The sequence below is a fragment of the Pezoporus wallicus genome, unplaced genomic scaffold, assembly GCF_028554395.1.
Source record: "Pezoporus wallicus isolate ANWC-B61680 ecotype Strahan unplaced genomic scaffold, APGP_CSIRO_Pwel_v1 contig_8725, whole genome shotgun sequence".
NCBI classification, from domain to species: Eukaryota; Metazoa; Chordata; class Aves; order Psittaciformes; family Psittacidae; genus Pezoporus; species Pezoporus wallicus.
Genome location: NW_026638227.1, coordinates 289,478 through 304,857, shown reverse-complemented (window position 1 = coordinate 304,857; position 15,380 = coordinate 289,478).

The window sequence follows — 15,380 nt, the reverse complement described above, 5'->3', positions numbered from 1 at the left end:
CCATCAAATCCTGTTCACTGCTTTCTTCCTTGTACTTAGTCACCCTCAAATCCTTTTCTCGGTTTTCCTTCCAATGAAACCAGGCTAGACAAGCAGCCTGCCATACAGAGCTCCTCCCTCCCTTCGCTTCCTTCCCCTTAATCACCAATAGCTTTTGAAATCCTTGGTCAAGCCCAACAAAAGCAGAGCTCTTATAGTGCACAGGATTAATGCAAGTTGGTGCTGGCTGGAGGACAGGGCTGGTGCTGGAAAAGAGGATCCCTCTGCCTGGCAGCAGCTGGCGAGTCAGTCAGCACGAGCTGCTGACCATAGAGCTGAGATGTAGCTCCAAACAAGTCCCTGCACACGCCAAATCTTGGCCAACTGGCACCACAGAGGAAGGTGGAAGGCAGCCAGGAATGGAAAAAGAAAAGCATAAAGAAGCATGGAAGTAAGATACTGCGGGATACTGTGGGTGAAATGCAAGAACATGGAGAGTTCAGAGTTCCCTACAACCACACTGAACACGAGCCCACGGGACGTATGACTTCAGTTTAGCCCCTGAGCTCTTCACCTCTGACTCTAGACAAGTTAAACCCATTGTTGTCTTTTAAACCAGAATATGCTCGGTTGGCCGTTACCTGCAGAGGTCACTTCACTGAGCCAGTGCTCCCACAGCTCAGGTGCAAGATCTCACAATGCACATTTCCACCATTAAACGCCCATGAAAACTCAGCAAGCTCAGTAAACACGTACAGGTGTTAAGCACCACAAGCACAGTGTAAGACAAGGCGCAGGGACATTTGAACTGAGGCCAGCAAAGCCAAGATCTCGTATCTATTACAGGAGCACATCTTTGACGCTCATCAGTTTAAATCTGCACCAGGGATTTTCCTCTTCCTTTTTTCCCCTCTGCTTTGAACAGCTGCCTGGGGCAACAGGATACTGCCTCCAACAGGCTCCTGGCAACAGACAGATCAGTCAGGAAAATGACTAAACCAGTGGGTGCTCCATAAAGGACCCCCAAGAAAAGGGGAAGGGTGCTGTTTGAGAGCCAAGTGCCTGAACCTTGGTGTGATGTATAAATGAGTCACCTAACAACCTGGCAGGTAGACAAGGAAAGTCAACAACGACCACATTCATTCTCCACAGAGAACAGCTGCTGTGCAAAAGAAGTGCTGATGACAGTATCCCACTCATTACACCCGTCCCACTCCCTCTCCTCTACAGAAATTATGTCAAAACTCAGTGCTGTAAAATAATCCCTTGGAGCAGCAGAAAGAGAGCCTGCCAGATGACTAACCCGAGCCACCAGTGACAAAACTGACAAGTTGAGAGCTATTTTTATACTCACTCTCTCCTGATTTGCATTAACTCTGTCTCTCCTTGCCCTCCCTTCCCCTTCAAGGACCTTCAAGGTCTGCAGCACAAATCCATCCCCATCACCAAAGAATACGTAATTTAACTAAGCTGAGGAGTGACCGGTAGAAAGACAACAGAGGGAGAAGGGAAGAAGCAAAACTCTGTGTCCTTGATCACCCTCTGAAATGGAAAAGAGTAACAAGGAAACATTACTGAGATTAAAGTCAACAAAGCACATACCTCACTTGCTGACTGAAATAAAAATAAGAGGTAGCTATTGTAAGCAACGTCCTCTAACAGAGCAGCCACCAGCACTCAGACAGTTTAGTATGACTCAGGTATACAAGGCTGTGTAGGCACAGAAGCTGGAAAGCCCAGCCCAGTTTAACTGTTGTTGCACAATTTTCAGGTCCTTAGAAGAATCAAAACCCCAGCTGTTTTTATGGCACACATAACAAAGCATAGCTGGCAGATTAAAAGCAATGATCAGAACCTTGTGATCAGTTTGGAAGCCTCACTTCCCTTGAAGCTATGTATTCAGAACTGACCAGGGCAGACTCAGCGCAATGCACTTGGAGGGGTGGCACAAAAGCATTTGTAAGCCCCATTAATTTGGATGCAGGCACTTGGTCTCTCAGGCCCAGGCCCCGTGTTCAGCCCTTCTCAGGGAAGTTCTAGATGAAAGGAAGCCTTAGGAGCAGTGAATGGGTACCTGATGCTCCACAGCAAGACCGCTAAGGACAGGATTTACCCACATAAGACACGTTGGAGCTGCGGTTCCAGCTGCCTATTTACTTGTCACCGCTCCAGGATGAGCACAGCTTCCTGTACAGACACAAGTTATGTAAGTGCAATATAGCTTCAAGTTCTTGAGTTGAAGGGTGGTTGTTTCATACCCCAAACTGCTTCTCTGGTTTTCAAAACCTTCTGTTCCTCATCCATGTCTCTTAGATCCAACTGTAATTCTTGATTTCAATATCCCTGACTTTCTTCCTTCTGTAGATGTGTGTACGGGTTTATTACTTTCAAGGAGAAAAGGGGAAGATGGGTAATGATGCAGTAGATAAAACTGAATACCACACACCCAACCCACAATGGGTCTTTGCTAGCAACAGCAAAGACTACTTGCTCCTTATCTTCACAAAGGTTTGACACTCACCTCTGGTTAACTGATGTCAGACCGCACTGTTGTAAAAAAAAAAAGTGAGTTTTTACAGAATGAAAGCCAAGCACCTTATTAGCTGTCTGTGGAGTCAGGGGCAACTCCTCCCTCAAACAATGCCTGTGAGACGCTAACCTACTGGATAAAATGATCTGAGACTTGTAGGGAGTCAGAATTCAGAAAACATTCAAACATTATTAATGAAGAGATAACCATGTGCTTTCTGCTCCTTTAAAGCCTCCTCCTCCCTCCCTTCTCTAAACAAGTCCCTCTTTACCCTCTTGAGCTCTTCCGTTTCAACTGGAAGCTATTTGCGTAGCAGGGACCTTAAAAGAACATTCCTTTTGTTTCATGAAGTTACTATGCATATAGAAAGAAAGACTCGTAGCTGGAAAAAGGGAATGAAAATACCTTTCCAGCACTAAACCACCCTGCAGTACACATTCATAAGGCATCCTGCCTGGTCTGCATGGCTCAAATCTCCTTTGCCAATGTCTTTTTGGAGAATTTCAGTCAATGTTGCGTGGAGTAGCCCATAAATTTGGTTAAAAAATACTTGGGAAAGAGCTTTAAAATACAAATAAGACTTCCAAAGTCAGCTAATGAAGCACGCCAAGTTCTTCTCTTGGTCTAAGTGTGAGTGTTCAGCAGCAGTTTCACATTGACATTTAGTTTGAAGGCAAAAAAAAGTCATGTTGTCTCAGTGAGGTTTCCCACTTCCTTACTGAGCAGAGTTTGATGAACAATACATTAACTTAGGCAGCCTCCTCTTCTGCAGCTGCTACTGCTTTATTAAAACAACACAAGTAGCATTTCAGCAATGTTGCTTTGCTGAGCACTACAACAAAGCAACAGCTGGGAAGAGCCAGGAATTTAGGCATCACTGAACAGGGAATGTCAGCTGACAAGAAGAACATACACCTTTTGGGGACCACCCAGTCCTAACAACTGTCAGGAAGGATTCAAAAAAGTGCCTGGTCTGCAGCCAAAAGAACCTATCCGGAGTACGAGCTACAAAACCACCACACAAGGACATCCCAGCTTGGCAAAACACACCTTTCACCACAAAAAGACACTTGTTAAAAAATAAACTGAAGACCTGGTTTGGGGTCCAAGGAGCAGATGTATGTGTAGACCCCCTTCAGCCCCCAAGCACCACTTCTCCTTGTCCCTGCCTCTTCACTGCTGCCCTGCTCTGCTCCATGCTATCGATGAGCTCTCCTGCCTGCCCACATTGCAGATGGAACTGGAATGAAGCTGATTCTGTTTTCAGCCATGTCTGTTTACGGCATATTATTGAGCATGGGCCTGGGGTGGTTATTTGAACACACTGGATGCTGTTAGCAAGGAGAACTTTAAGTTTGTGTCAGAAGGGACTAATAAAAACCAGTTGTAGCACTCAACACACCCCTTCACCTTAAACCACTGAATGCCATTTGAAGTTAATATGCTTAAGAGAGGAAAAAAAAAAAAAGAGACTTCCCTTGAGCATCTAAGAGTTCCAAAGTAAAAATAAATAGAATGCCTGACTGATTAAAATACTGGTGAGTCAGACCACCAGTTGCTATTCCAGGATGCTCACAGCCTTCACCTCCTTCTCTTTAACCAGTTTTAGCCACTTGTCTGTGCAAGAGGCTCCTGTATAGTCCTGTTGGGATCCTCTCAGTCTCTGGTGTGCTGTCAAGTGCTGCTGCACAGAGGTTTACCTGAAGATCACCAGGGAAAGCGAAACCTTCTACCTAAATCACCACAGAACTGCCTGCTTGAAGGATTTCACTATCAGCCTTCTGTTCATGAGTTATGTTACAAGAAACAGCAAGTATGTAAACACAGTCTTTAAAGTGGTTTGATAGTAAATACTTCTTAATCCTGTTTGGGCCATTTGTATTGCTTACTATAAACACCAGGATAATGAGCTGTCTCTTTAGCTGCCAGACATCAGTATATTGCAGTGGTTTAGTTACAAACCATGGAAGAAAATATTTCACTGGGTTTAACCATCAGCAGAATTTCTGAAAGTATCTAAACACACCTTTCCATGTCCTCAAGTAGGAGCTGGAGAACAACTCGCCCTGGAACAATTCTTTTCATGTTGTTGAACAAAGATGGGAATAACACCATTTGCCCAGAGTTCATAAACACCAATGAAACCCTGTTCATGAAAAGAAGTGGCTAATTTTTTCCTAACTGCTTTGTAAACAAGGATAACAGAAAAAGCATCAGAACAAACTTCACCTGGATGAGGCTCTGCTCTCCAGCCCAGCTTAGATGATCATACACAGATCTCAGGATATCCTAAGTTTTAAGACCTACTTGTAGAATGAAGCTCTTTCCTAAATATGAGCCTGCCCTATGGAGCCAGGCTGAGAGAGCTGGGCTTCTTCAGCCTGGGGAAGAGAAGGCTCCTTAAGGGGAGACCTCAGAGCAGCTCCAGTGCCTAAAGGGGCTACAGGAAACCTGGAGAGGGGCTTTGGACAAGAGCCTGTAGGGACAGGCCAAGGGGAATGGCTTTAACCTGCCAGAGGGAGACTGAGATGAGCTCTTAGGCAGAAGCTCTTCCCTGTGAGGGTGCTGAGGCACTGGCACAGGGTGCCCAGAGAAGCTGTGGCTGCCCCATCCCTGGCAGTGTTCAAGGCCAGGTTGGACACAGGGGCTTGGAGCAAGCTGCTCTAGTGGAAGGTGTCCCTGCTCATGGCACGGGGTTGGAATTGAAGGAGCTTTAAGGTCCCTTCTGACCCAAAGCAGGCTGTGGTTCTATGAAATTATAAAAAAAATAAATATATAATAAAGTACCTAGATGGACAACTTCCAGCAATAATCACAAACACACATTCAAATCAATTTTGCCCAAGCTGGCATGACTGACTTTTCAGCAGTTAATGCTACAAACTGCTCTCCAGCTTTAAACGTTCAATCACATTTATAAAATACCATATAAGCAGTAAGGCTGCAATGCTAGGCAAAACCAAAAGTTTAGGTCAATTTAGTACAGACACAAGTATTTCTATGTAATCTTAATTTACAGTTGGTCCTGTGAATTCAAATGCGATGATTTTATACTATAGAAATATGAACTGACTGGAGTAGTTTCTAACTGTCCATCCTGAGCAAACTTCCACAAGACAAACTTCCATATTAACTGCAGAAGAAAACTGCCTTTTAGATGAGACAAGGACCACACTCTTCAGGGCCCTGATGCCCCTAAGAAATGAGCAGCAAAGCCCAGTTTCCCACAGGCTGAAGTCTGAAATGTCTAGTCCTCACAGGCCTTCTCCTGGTCCCCCCACGCACCCTCCTGACCTCCAGCATCTCCAGACAATTCACTAATTCCAGTCTCATTTACTCTCCACCAGCCTCTCTTCCTGGAACTTGGAAATCTTTGTGTCTTCCAGATCATTGTACCTGTCTCTATGAACAGATTTGACTGACAATTACCAGCAAACTTCAAAAGTCAAGAAGGCAATACAGTCATGTATGCCTCCATCCTTAGCAGCAGGGACCACATCTCTGGGACCACTAAGGCTCAGCTTGACCTTCGCAGTTTAACACTGAAATAAGATTCAGGACAGCAGCAAAGTTCATTAACTCCAATGACGCCAAATTAGGTCCCACAAATCCTTAAGGTTTTTTGCTGTTACATGTTGGTTTGTTCTGCTCTTTCTTCACAGCTTCTATACAAAGATTCCCTCTCTTACACAGTTAAAATTTAATAGTTAATAGCAAATGACTCATTCCAAAGGAATTCGGTGGCTGTGCCAATAAGAAATTTTAACTCAGTTAAAATGCAATAGAGCAGCACACCACAGACACGGATTTCAAAGCCCGATTCGATTATTCTTATCACTAATGTTACAGCAAAAAAGGCACAAGTTATTACTCATCAAAGAGTTCAGAGAGCCAGCTGAAAAAGAAATGTAGACGTTGTTTATGGATGCTGGTTTCAGACTGCTGCTTCTTACATTCGCAGAGTGCTGAACACATGTTCCTAATGCAACCAATTAAGAGACAGGAAGCAACTGAGATCAACCACAGCAGCAACTTATTAATCACTAAAGAAGCGGTTTAACCTTTTGCCAGAGAAAAAAAATGAAGAACCGCGTCAAAGAGGAGTGCCTCGGCTGCATGCGAGAGGCGAGCGGCCACCGAGCCTCGCGTCTTAGTTATTTGTTGTGATTAGCTGGTCCCAGCCTGGGATCACCCACCCGTTCTCCCGGGCAGGAAGTAGCTCTTGAGAGCGGCACCCCTGGACACGGCAAAGGCTCCGGCATCATCTCTCGCTCCGGCAGCACTCCGGGGCCGGGAACCGGGGAGCTGTGTGTCGAGGAGCAGAGCTGCGGGGCGGAGAAGGGACATCGGGGCTGTTACAGAGCACACGGGGAGCGCGGACGCAGGACAGCGGAAGGAGCCGCTCCAATCTGGCCGGTCTTCCCAAAGCCCTTCCCGCGGAGGCAGCGGCTGGGGCCAGCCAGCGCGCTCCCTCACACCCTCCTCCCGGCGTTGGCCACACCGGACACATGCGCTTCAGGGCTCCCACACCGGACCCCGGCCCCGGATCCAGGATCCCACCTACCGGTACGGCCCGGCGAGCGGAGCGCGGAGCACTGTGCGCGCAACGCCTCGAGCCTCCTCCGCGGCGCCCCGCTCACTGACAGGCGGTGGCTGGAGCCCGCCCCGCCCCCGAGGAGCCGCGCGAGCCAGCCTTGGGCTCCGCTGCGCATGCGCCTGAGACGGGGGGCGCGGGCGGTCAGTGCGCAGGCGCGGAGTTGGGTCTGCGCGGGGTGTGTGTGTTAAGCGGCTGGCCGTCGCCCCCGGGTCTTCTGTCACCTCAGTCGCGCTCGGTGATGGGCCGTCGGGTCCTTATCGCTTCGGGAAGGGAAGCGGTGCTGCCGGCAGCCTTGGTGTGCTGTTCGCACGGTGCGAAGCTGCAGCGGGCGTGCAAGTTTTTCCAAGGAAACTCGGTGGTTTGCCTGTCCCGGTATTGGAGGAGCTCCGGATGAGGAGACTGGGGCTGCTGCAGCAGCATTCTGTCTGTAAGCTGCCACTTCAGAGATGGACACATTGAACCGCTTTGGCCTCAGGAAGCTGAGGCTATTGGCTGCTTTATTTTTTCTTCCCCTCTTGGCTCTTCCCAGTCAAACGCCAAGGGAAGGGCTGCAAGAAGGGATTTCTGTGTCTGATGTCGGCTGCGCCAAGTCCATGTGAGAGATGGGATGAGCCTTTATCCACAGTCACAGCACGAGTTTGGAAAGAACTTTTCAGTCCTGAGAGCTTTTTCCTAAGAGATGGGGATTGTGTTGCAGAATAATCCCCTGTTGCCCATTTACAGTACAAAACAGAGTGAAATGAACTTGCCCGTATACGTCACTGTCGAACATGGTGCGTTCTGGTCAACAGGCTGTGCTGCAGGTTACACCAGCTTGGTAATGATTGAAGTGGAAATAGCAAGTGCTGGGAACGGGATGGCTATAATCAGGTCAGCTCTTGTGAAGAAGTAGCTGGTAATGAACAGGCGGCTTTCAGTCCTTCCAGGAGGAACTGAGCTGTGGTCAACTCTGAACAGGTGTGCTGAGCTTCAGGGGTGGATTTGTGTTTCTGGGTGCTCCTAAGCTTTGGCAGTGTGTGTTAAGGTCACAGAACTCGGGATCTACCTTATCTCTAATGTCCCCTGAGTAAAGCATTATCCTTGCATTAAAGCAGTAGGAAAACCTCTATCTAGTGAGGAAGGAGTTGTGGTCATGACTGGTCATGTCTTCTTCAACCTTTCTTGCTATTTTATGCTTGCTTAAGGAGTGTGGGGTGTCTGCTGGCAGAGATAAAGAACAGTTGGAGGGATCTTTACAAGGCAATGCTCTTCAGAAGCTGAAATAGTTTTACACCAGTTCTGCCTTTAAAAATCTGAGTCTTTTTTAGGTTATTTCTGACAGAGTAGTCGAGGCACCCGTGATTTTGCATTTAGAGGTATTTGTGACCTTGGCATTTTTATCACAGTGGAAAGAAGATCAAACAGAGCTTTTGACAAAATATAGTGGACCTTAGTACTCTTTCTGTGAGTTTGGAACAAGCCACACTTTGCACTGAAATTGTGGTCTGTAACTGTTGTCTGAAGAGGGTGGATAGGGGGTGTGCAGGACTGAGTTTGAGAAGCACACATGGAACTTGTAACAAGCCCAAGTCCGATACTAAAATCCAGAATACCACTTTCCTTCTGTGGTTATGTGAAATGAATCAATGGCATCACTCAGCTTACTAGTAGAGACATTTGCCACCCTTGAAGCTGCAAAGAATGTCTTAAAAGCACACAGAAAGTGTAAATAATCTAATGATGAGTGCTCCAGCAAGCAAGCAGTGTTCCTGGGGTACAGTAATAGCTCAGAGATGCAAAGAGTCCATTTGTTGGGAATAATGCAAGCATGTACTGATCTGTCAAGAGTGCTTCTGATACCTCTGCAGCAGAAACTGTTGAGGGTGAGAGCACATTGTCAGACCTGGCAGAGCAGAAGCACCCTGCCTAGGGAAGGCACGGCTGGGGGGACAGGCCTGGGCTGCCCAGCCTCTGCTCTGCCCCTTCTCTGTGGTCACAGGGGCAGGTACAGCCGAGCTATGGTTTCTGTTGCGGCAAGAAAACCCACAAGTAGTTATCAATGTGAGCACAAATGGAGTGAATGCAAATGTAACTGTGTTCCTATTTATGTCAGTTGCACAGGGTGTCTCAGTTACTCAATTTGGAGAGTTAACACAAATAGCTGTATTAATAATTGGTGCAAAATATGCATAGCCCTGCCTTTGTGTGACCCAGTAATATCAGGACCTACTTCTTGGAATATGTGCTGTGATTATGGTTACAGCTCAGAGAGCACAGTTTCACAAAAGGCCTTTTATTCCTGCCTGCCTTGATCACAGTGATCTGCTTTGGGACCACTGATCAAGAAAAGCTTTTAACTTGGTGTTTCCCATCTGTTATTCCATGTTTGGTCCTCACTCTGTGTGTGTGAACCAGGAGCAGAGTGTTACAAGTAGGGAGTTTTATAAGAAGTTAAACCAGGTGGACTCTTGGCAGTGTGAACTTTATGTTGGACCTAGAGATGGGAATGGCTTGTAGCACCCTGGCTGATCTTTGGCCTCATCCCACCACCTCAGCTTCAGCCTCTGTGGTGGCATGATGCCATTTTAATAAAGGAGAATTTGGACCACTTTACCTCCCTCTGCCACCCCTGGTTTTGTGCAGCTCCAGACTGTGCTCTTGCATCTAAATCCCTCTTCTAGAAACCTAGATGCAGCCTCGTGTGCCCTGCTGAGCTGCAGCATGGGAGGCATGGGAGCCACTGGTGCCTTGTGTCACTGCTGGTTTTCCCAGAGCTGCTGCTCTTGGGTCACAGAATCATAGACTGCTTTGGCCTGGAAGGGACCTTAAAGCTCCTTCAGTTCCAACCCCCTGCCATGAGCAGGGACACCTTCCACTAGAATAGGTTGCTCTAAGCCCCATCCAACCTGACCCTGAACACTGCCAGGGATGGGGCAGCCACAGCTTCTCTGGGCACCCTGTGCCAGTGCCTCACCACACTCACAGGGAAGAAGATCAAGGTCTCCCCACGAAAAGAGGGTCACCTTCAGTTTGCGATGAAGTTTAGTGTCTGGCCATGGACAGCAGCACTGGAGAGCCTGTGTGGAGTGGTTTGTGGGTGCTCAGCCAGCCAGATTGCTGGGAGCTGCACACCTGCCTGAGGGTGACCCTTTGGGGACTGTGGTGTGCCTCATGCATGGGAATGGCTCCTCCAGCAGGTAGTGTGGGTAACAGTGACAAAGCAGTGTCTGTCCTCTGATGGGGGCACAGGATTGATGTGTTAGCTGCAGAAACACTCCTTGAGTGTGGAGTCTGGAGCTTTTAAACCTGAGGTAACTAGACTCAGACCCTGCTTGTTTCCTTGCAAGGTTCAGAGCCAACTGGAGCAAGAAAGTGTAGAACAGGATTCTCTGCTGTTTCATTCTGCAGAACTTAAACCTGAAGCAACTGGTTGAAAATTTCACCATTAAAAAGTTTCACTTCCCAAATAGTGCTGTTCTATAAATACCCTGTGCAGTGGGATATGACATTTACTCCCACACATGAGACACAGCATGCTTTGTAACTTGTGTGCTCTGGGCCTTAACCCTTGAGTTGCCTTTGATTAAACACAAGGCAAGGAACTTACCTCTTCTACAGGACAGACTCATGCTGCAGCCTGTGAGTTGGTGTGAATTGCTCTAAACAGGAGTAGAATTGCACCCAGAATGATTGCACTTAATATGGAAAAACTCCTTTCTTCAAGCTCTTTGGATATCGCAGAGCTAAAGATGTTGCCTTAGGAACAACAGTGCTTTGTATGGGCCTTATCAATAGATCTCAGAACATTTTCCTGCACAAGCCAAAAGAAGTGCTAAAGGTAGTTTGCTTTAATTTTCAATTCTGCTACTGATTTATGATCCTTGACAAATTTCTTAGCTCCCTGGTTTCAGTCCCATGTGAACCAGATCATACTGTTTTTCTATCATTCTTTAGATGTTGTGTGCCGCCGAATATATATGGACTCAGTCAGAGATCAATATGATCAGACAAAAAGCCATTTATTACAAAGCCTTAACCCCTTAAATACTGTTTCTTACATGCACTTACAGTGATTTGGCATATTATGATTGGATACATGTCTTGAAGACCCTTAGTGACTAACATGTAATTGGTTAAGCACAGGTGTGAGAACTTGACCTCGAAAGCTTGCCAACAGTCCACAGTTCTCATTAACTCAGTGAAATCCAGCTTCTTCTTATCTTGCTTGTTTAGGCTTCCTTGGGCCTCTCATGGCCTTGCTGTATCTTGCAGGATTATTCAGAATTTATGTACCAGTTATCCATTCTCCCGTGAGAACACTGTCTCCACAGTTGTGTAAATGAATATACCAGAAACAGGGATCTGTCTTTGTAGGGTGCACTGGCGGAAGTGCTTAGGTGCTGATATTTCATAAATACCCTTTATAAATACATAAATATATATATAGCTCAATGGCAGTAGGTTTATAATATCCCTTTCTTATTGAGAAAGAGATGAAGACACCTAGATAGGTAGATTTAAAAATTAATGGATCATCTTATGCTATCTTCTTTCATAAGCTAACTTTAAGCACACCCTTTATCACAGCCAGACTTGAACTTCAGCAAGGTTAGCAAAGCAGTGCTGCAGCCCTACCTTTGTAGGGAAGGAACCCCTAGATTTGCCCAGGGAAGCTGTGGCTGCCCCATCCCTGGCAGTGCTCAAGGCCAGGTTGGACACAGGGGCTTGGAGCACCCTGCTCTAGTGGAAGGTGTCCCTGCCCGTGGCAGGGGTTGGAGCTGGATGAGCTGTAAGGTCCCTTGCAACCCAACCCAGGCTGTGAAAGGCCCTTACTTGTATAATGTTGGCACATGGTTGTTTCTCTAGTGCTAAAAGACTATGAAGAAGAGGTCCACAGAAATGAGTCCTTATGCTGGAAACAGGCTGGGTTTGAGGGCTTGTTACCTCACTGGGGTGGGAGAGATGAGAACAAATTTAGGCCTTTGTAGAATGGGTCGGATTCTGCTCCCAGTTACACAATGTTGATGAAATTCCTTTCAACTGACTGGTGTCTTCCTGGCTTGTGCCAGTGAAAAATAAGAACCAACCTTAATGGTGTTCAGAAGATTTTCATCAGCTCTTTGAATAAGGAGCTGTTCCAATGAATTGGAGTTTGGCCTCTGCAGGGAATATGCTTCTGTACAGCTTCCTCTTTATCTTTGCCAAAATATGATCCAATTGCTTGTCTTTCTGAGCAAGGTTTGCTTTTGGCTCCGATCTATCATCAGGAAACACATGTCAGCAGTTGAACAGCCATGTGTGCTGCTGGGAGTGAGCTCCACGAATGCTGGAGCGCAGGGAGCCAGGCTGGGGCAAGCCAGCCGTTGCTCATTTATGCGTAGGAGTAGCAGGTAAACGATGCTATTTGCCTCTCTGCTGGGGAAGTCAGCTGAGGATTTCAGCACTTCACCAAATGACTTTGTGAAGCTGAATCTTTGTCATATTCTTCTGCAGAGGCACCAGAGGTAGTGCATCAAAAGAGGAAATCAGCACTGGAAAGATAAAGCCAAGATTATTAAAGCAGTCTCTGATTTTGGGATGTGTACAAGCTACAGGCTTGACCATCTCCTGTAGTAATTCCTACATTAAAATCAATGGCTCTTGCCACAGTATGGAATTGCAGCAAAAGGTAAAACTCTAATATCCTATCCTTGCCTAGTGTCCTGTTATGCTGTACATGGTTTGCCTCAAAGACAAACTGTTTCAGGTCTTGTAACACCAGATGTGGAAAGAGCCTTATTCATTGATGGGATCCAACAGACATCATGGGGAAAAGCTGTTACATTACCAAGTTTGGATGGGAGCCTGATTCTGTTCTCCACATGTGCAGGCTCAGACCTGTCTTACTGATCAAAGAATTGTTACAGATAAGAGCAGCAAGTCCTGTATTAGATAGAAAGCAGCTTCTACCCCGTGAAGATAAGAAATAGTTGGTTCTTTTGTAATGCAAATGCACAACTTTAGAAGTCACCAATGTCTTTCTTAAGAAAATCAGCTCTGAGGTGAATATAAAGCATCTTTTGTCCCCTCCTAGCCACAGGACACTCATTCTTGGATAAAGGAGCCTGTGCTGCCAGCCAGGCCAGGGCTGCATCTCCTGGTACTACACCAGTTCTTCCCCATCCTTCAAGCAGAAACCAGTGTTCCTCTGCCTGGGTCACCAGTGGGCTGCACAGGCTGCTTTGGAAACTCCAGTGATCACTGGCTGTGCTGGGGTGCAGGAGGGGAGCCCAGACTGGTCACAGCCCCACTACCTGCCCCTTTCCTGCCTCTGTGTGTGCTGGAAAACAAGCAAACCCAACCAGCTCAGGTCTCTTCCCAAAACAATTACAGCAGGTTGAAGCCATCAAGCATATGATTTCCCAGCCCTGAAACTGAAAGGAGCCCCTCTCCAGGAGAGGGAGAGATGCTGTGCAAAAGCTAGCCGGGATTCAGAAGGAAAGGCTTTGTCCACTCTCCAAGGAGGCTGCATTCAAGCAGGATCCCTGCCACAGCAGATGGGACCTCTAAAGCCCTGTGCAGGAAGGCAGGCTGCAGGCTTTGAGAGAGGAAACACTTCAAACTTGTTCTGTCTTTAGATTTTGAGCATGTTTCCTGGGAAATCAGCTTTTTTCTCTTGGAGCCATAAAAAGTATTGATTTACGTTTCCAAAGAGACAGTTTGGATTGCAGCAGAGCGGACACGCCTTCCTGGTTTAGTGTGTTGAGGCACAGGGATGCAAGGACACCTCAGCTTGCTAAACTTCATATACCTCAGCTTGCTAAACCTCATACACCTCAGAGCATACAGCTACAGACCTATGGGGCAAATAGTGCCTCTGAGGCCCACAGCAACAGGATGAGGCTCTCCTCTGCACCCAGGTTCTTGCCAGCACCAACATTCCTTGTCCCATGTTCTTGCAGCCTCATGATTGAGGGGACAGACGTGCCAGGGGGAAGCAGCTCTGCTCCTGCATTGAGGCCTGGCCCGATTGGCGTCCCACGTGGACAACTCAACAAGGATCACCTCTGGTCCCGGCACAGTGAGGCGGCCTAAGAAACTAGGACAGAAGCCACAGGTGTTGCAGAATAACTAATCCAAGTGAGGAAACCTAGTGGGAACTGTTGTCTGAGACAAATCCCAGTGTTGAGAGCCTCAGGTGTGCTTCCCTGGCTGCGACAAGCAGGTTTGCAGCGCGCAGAGGGTGGTGGGAGCAGGCTTTCCTGAAATCTTCCAGCTTCTCTTCCCTGAAGGCTCATTTCTGTGGATTAGCAGATGTCTTTGTTGAAGCCCTGGGTACCTGCCAAAGGTTACTGTAAACACTTGGCAAGGTGAAGACTCTTGGCACCAGCACAGGGTGTTGGAGCTGGAGCTGCAGTTCCCCTCGCTGCTTGCCAGTTTTGATGGTCGTGCTCACAAAGAAGCTGTTAACTAGAAACACCCCAGGCAGGGGGAGCGCAGCGTCCCTGAAACATGAGGTATGTTTTGGTTTTCCCACCTTTCTTACCAAGGAAGGATAAATGCTTTCCCATTTACTGTGGCTGAAAACAGTTCCACATGGTAAGCAGTGTAAAGACAACATCTGCATAGTGCCAGTGTCCCGAGTAGAAGGCAATCCAGAGGGATGGGGACACTGGGAAGAAGATGCCTGTAGCAGGAACAAGAGCAGTGTTAGACTGTAGGAGTCACTGGCTGAGCAGTTGGTAGGACTCATTCAGTGACACTCAGGTGGTTGTGGCTGGTTTTGGAGCACGGCAAACCCATACCCTCTTCTTGACTCCTACTAACATAAACAGGAGCTCCTACTCTTCCCTAGAGCTTCCTGCAGGGAAAAAAACCTTCATTAATGTTCTGGATGATGGGGCACAGTGTTTACCCACGACACAAAACCGGTCTTGTAGCTCATACAGCAGAGGGTCGTGCTGCCATCCAGAGGGACCTGGAGAAATGTGCTGGCAGGAACTGATGGCAGTTCAACATCTCTCTTTTGCTTTCCATTTGGCCTTTGGGTTCTTCTAGATCAAACTCAGCATCCTTGCATCCTTTCCATAACACGTTTTATGTCCTTGACACCAAGCTCTGGCTGCCTTGTGTGCACAGAGACATGAAGGAAATGGCTGGTGGGACTTGGAGTGCCTGAGCCCGGCTCTCGTGTGAAGGGGCTCACTGTCACCCTTACTAACAACATGCACTCAATCATTTCACTTGTTTAAACCCACAGAACTCTTCCTTGAGCCCAGCACAGGTTCGCTGAAGTCAAGTCAGACAAGTCCTGTG